Source organism: Larus michahellis, chromosome 7, assembly GCF_964199755.1.
Source record: "Larus michahellis chromosome 7, bLarMic1.1, whole genome shotgun sequence".
In the NCBI taxonomy this organism is placed as follows: Eukaryota; Metazoa; Chordata; class Aves; order Charadriiformes; family Laridae; genus Larus; species Larus michahellis.
Genome location: NC_133902.1, coordinates 53,924,018 through 53,929,160, shown reverse-complemented (window position 1 = coordinate 53,929,160; position 5,143 = coordinate 53,924,018).

The window sequence follows — 5,143 nt, the reverse complement described above, 5'->3', positions numbered from 1 at the left end:
TAATTCTATGGTGTAATACCCTAATTCAGGCAGAGAAGAGCGGTGGTCGGCGGCTTGGGCAGACTCTGCCTTTCCCGGGCTGTGTGAGGCCGGGCAGGGGATGGACCCCTGAGATGTCCTGGGTTTGCGTCATGGCTTTGCATCGCCCCCAGGCTGTTCTGCATGATGGGCAGCTGTGGCATAAAGGGAAAAATGAAGGAAAATTTGTCTTTATCTCTCCTGATGGAAGGAATCCATCAAGTCAGGCAACAAGAGACAAGGCAAAATTGCTGGGTTTGGTCACCCACAAGACGAAAGCAGGAGTTTTGATGAAGAGTTTCCTCTTTCACCATTTTTTTTGTCGGTAGCTTAGAACATGGGGATCTGGGGGCATGTGGATAGTCACAGACCACCCAGGATTTTGGGATGGGGATAGTCACAGACCAACCAGGATTTCCGGGGATGGGGATAGTCACATACCACCCAGGATTCTGGCATGGGAATATTCACAGACCACCCAGGATTTCTGGGGATGGGGATAGTCACAGACCCCCAGGCATCCTTCTCCCAGCAGGACGGTGGCACCGAAGCCCTCGGGTGCAGTCTCGCTGCAGACCAAGGTATGGCAGCCTCCTCCCAAGGTAAATGACCTTAAGGCCAGCCAGAAAACAAGAATTTCATTTTGTGAAACATTTGGGTTTGTTCCACAGGGACTTAATTGCCTTTTGTTTTGCTTTTGTGCAAAAATGAAAGCATTCGGCAGAAAGAAATGCACTGCAGATAAGCGTATAAACCAGGGATTAAGACACTCACTGGGGAGACGAGAACCTCTACATCAAATCTTTGATTTATTCCAGGAATTGGGCTTCTGTTAATCACCTATTTTTTGGTTCATTGGCCTAGTTGTATTTTAGGATGAATGTACCATTTTGTCACATCAGAAATGGAACATTAATAGGAATGTACTGTTAATTTGGAGGATGCTTGTACCCGCTGAAAAGAAATAAATGATGCTATAATTAAGGTTGAAAAATAATTCGCTCAAAACCCCTGGAACGTTTACAGAATGCAGAAATGCAATGCAAATTTTCACGCTTGAAATATTCATAAATGATTTTGCGAGTCATTACAGTTACCCTATAAACAGTGTTTTAGGTAGACAGTGCTTTGCTCTGGGTTCCGTGCTTGTGCTCCTTTGGGTTCAGGAGTTTTATGACCTTCCATCACAGCCGGCGGGTCTGGTGTGCTGATGCTGGGCTGTCCCGCTTCGGAGACGGAGGAACCTCAAGGGTTGGGCAGGAACCAGTCATGGCTTTGCTGGTGCTGGGACCCCTGGGCTGAGCTGGGGAAGAGCCAGAGCCATCTTTTAAGCAAAAAGAGGGGACTGTGTCCGCACCAGGAACGCGAGGACAGGGTCTCAGCTGCAGGTGTCAACGGGTATTTAACACCTTACTGCTCTGTTGTCCCCAGCCATCCCCATGGATCTGGGTTTCATGCTGGGAGCCATCACCAGGACACGTGCAGCATCCTTCCTTGCTGCAGCCAAACCCTTCTCTGCACCAAACCCCACGGCCCCTCCTGGGCCAGTACCCCCGAGGCACTGACTCCTGGAAAGTGTTCTTCATCCCTCGCCCAGGCTGGAACTGCTTCTCCATCCAAAGTCAGTGCTGGCAGAGGAGCCTGAGGGCTGCCCAGGTCACCAACACCCCCGGCAGCAGTGGAGACACGAGTGGGGCAGGCACCCCCTCATCAGCCAGGCACCCTAGGGAGGTAAAAAGGGGCAGAAAAGGGGTTTGGGGCAGCTGGGGCTGCTGAGGGGGTAAGCGAAGGCCCTTCTGGTCTCTGCAGCTGAGTTTGGGCTCCTTCGAGCACCACCACCCAGCGTTTCCACCCACCTTCCTTCCAGCTGCTCCCACTTCTGATATCATGATCAGGATTTCTGGGGCGACGCGGCACACTGTGAAGAGCCAGCCTGGCCTTAGGTTGGACCTTCCGAAACACAGACATCAAGAACTTCCCCAGCACTCTTAAAAGCTGTATCTACCATACGCAGTGGCTTTAGAAGTAGCTTAATATAAAACTTCGGAGCTACATTTTCCCGGAGAGAGGTTTTATAGCACGGGAGCAAGGTAGGAAATTTGGGAAGAAGGGATTTTATTTTTTTTTCGTTATCGTTATTTATTGAGATTTGCCTGAAGGATTTTCTTGCTCCAGAGCGAGGGAAGGGGATCTTGAACGATCCTTCGAAACCAGGGACACATCTCTGTGTCAGGCCCATGCAGCCGAGGTCAGTACCGCAAGGAGAAGGGGAGCCTCCTGCAGCCGGGGAGATGCAGCTGTGCCATCCAAAGCTCACACTGAGCTGCTGGGTGTTGTAGTAACATGATAATGCCATGAAAAGCTTTGATAAAAATATGCCTTATTCTCCCTTTGATCAGCTCTGTTTAAGCTGGATGTGCCAGGCTTACTGAGAGAAGTAACCTGTCAGACACCCAAATGGGGGGCTGTTTAATTTTCCCAAAGTTAATGGAGAGAGTGCCCGTAATTACACCTGGCCTTCGGTAACTTTTCAGCTTTCCTGATGAAGTGGGAGACAGCATTACGGCACTTACGGCTATTGATTATTTAAACTAATGGACCGAGACTGATTGAATCTGTTGCCACAGCCGGGGGACTCTGTGTTGTGTTTCTTTCATGAGCTCAATAGAAAACATCTCTCAAGCTGCAGGGTGGAAAGGTGGATGCACCAGAGAACACCCAGGTCCAGGCTGCTCCGACCACAGTATTGGGGTGCAAGGAGTGGGTTCTTCACCTCGATGTGGCACCACATCCAAATGTCTTAAGACCAAAGCTGCTATGTTAATCCTTGTCCCACTGGTATGCTTCTCATTTGTGATCTAATGTGGGGTTTTCACGGGACTGCCTTGCTAAATTGCGTTCAAATGCAAGAGATGGAAAATTTAAGAAAGTGCAGGAAAGTAGGAAATACAGTAAATGACTGAGGAGTGCTGAGGGAATGGCAGTCAGAGTTCTTGCATCTAACAGACTTCAGTGCTGGTCTCCCTAGACAGCTTGCCTAGACCAATCCAACAAAGTTTGTCGTATCACATTATGTGCCACATGCTGTCAAAAGCACATGTATAAAGAACGAGCAATTATTTAATGGACTAACTAGACTGTCCAGTAGGTTATTTAGAAGTGTTACAATTATCTATATGCAGTGGCAGTTGGGTCAGTCACGTGCTTATAATATCTCTTAGCCATTTAATGAGATGTAAATCAGTTAGACAAAATACAGTCCTAATATGAACAGGACAGGGGGAATGTCCCCAGCATGGCCAAGGCTCCCAGGTTCCATCTCCCATGCGTGTCTGGGGATGTTTGCCGTGACAGGGCTACCAGTGCTGCTGCTACTCTAGGTGGACATGTGGACATAGGTGTCCCACAGGTCTCACGGCAGCACCCTGAGGACATCTCAGCTGTCCCCAGGCACCTTGAACAGCCCATGACACGTGTAAGGCCATCTCGCAACCTCCCTCGCCACCTCCCTTGCAGGCACAGCTGGTGGCTCAGTCACCTCTCCCCCAAGGAGCTGCTATAGCTCCAAGACACAATTCATGCCCATTTCACCTCAATAAAATAACACAAACTAACCAGAAACAATCTTTGCGATGTTTTGCTGTTCTCTGCAGGTGGGAAGCGTGGTTGCCCATCAGCAGGGCAATGCTGACCTCTGCTGCCTGAAACCAAAATTATGAAAAACTACCTGCAACAGCACCAGCTTGGCCAGGTGGCTTTGCCGGAGCAGCTGCAGCACCACCCAGGTGTAATATGAATTCCATGACACCCAACCTGGGTGAGCACAGGTTTGTAACTTCAGACCTGCAAGCCAGACCTCGAGGAGATGCTATAAAAGCCAACTGGATTACAAGTCGAGGCCAAACCCTTTCCGGATGAAATGCTGGGGGCTTGGCTGCCTCCCATGGCAGAGACAGCAGGGTTGGTGTCCCCGTGGCTGGCTGCTGGTGCTGACATGTCCACCCCAGCTGGCACGGTGGGTCTTACAAGAGCCCCACCGAGCAGACACGCAGCCAGCTATCGTCTTGGTTACTTCCACCAACTTCAATGTTTTGCTCCACAGGTTGGGAAACTGGTGGAGGGAAGGTGCCGTGGGGCGGGCATTTCAGCTGCTCAGGCAGAAATCTGGATTTTCTTATTGAGAAAAGATTAGCTTGTTAAGACATAATTTTAAAAATAAGGTTATTCCTCTTAAGCGTACTTGGGGGTCCAGCAATGAATAGCACTGAAAGGAGCACCAGACCCAGAGGTGTTTTCTAGGGTCTCCCTCAAGGGTCAGTCACACTGCTTAATATTTCTGTGAATGATCTAGGCAGAAAATGAAGAGTGTGGTGATAAAAATGTGCTGATGCCACAAACCCAGGGGACACCTCCAGTATAGAGGAGGATTGGGATATGACACTGAGAGGAATGGACATCTCTGAGAGCCGAAAATACAATTTGAGATGGCTCAAGGTGACAAGCGAGGGACTGCTCCAGTGCAGCATGAGACACGTCTGCGGTGCCACAGTAATCATAGAACCCTAGAATGATTTAGGTTGGAAGGGACCTTAAAGATCACCTAGTTTAACCCCCCTGCCATGGGCAGGGACACCTCCCACTAGACCAGGCTGCTCAAAGTCCCATCCAGCCTGGCCTTGTGGCCTTGGTTGCAACCGTAAAACGAGGTGAAAAAAGCGAGTGCAGTCCTAAGATATATCAGTCAGTAGATGTACTGTCCATGGAGACAGGAGAGCAATGTGGTCAGTTCAAAGTTATTTGAGATCTGCACCTTAACTGACCAGGGTTACACATGAGCTTTGCTGCAGACGCCGAGACACCAACGTGACCCCCCCCAGCCCCAGGCAGGCTGGGTTGGCTGTCCCGGGCACCGTGTGAGTGTGCAGGGCCACATCACCTCCAGAAGCCGTTCCCCAGGCAGTTCCAGTAGGTTTCCCCACTCAAGTTATTCCTACTGCAGTCCTGCAGGTCTCCCCTGAGCTCATTACGATGGATGCAGCGTACAGCCTTGAGTCCATTATATCTCTGCTGCTCCCCGTACTCTGCTGGTTTTACACAATTTGTCGAACGCGCGGTACCCAGCCAG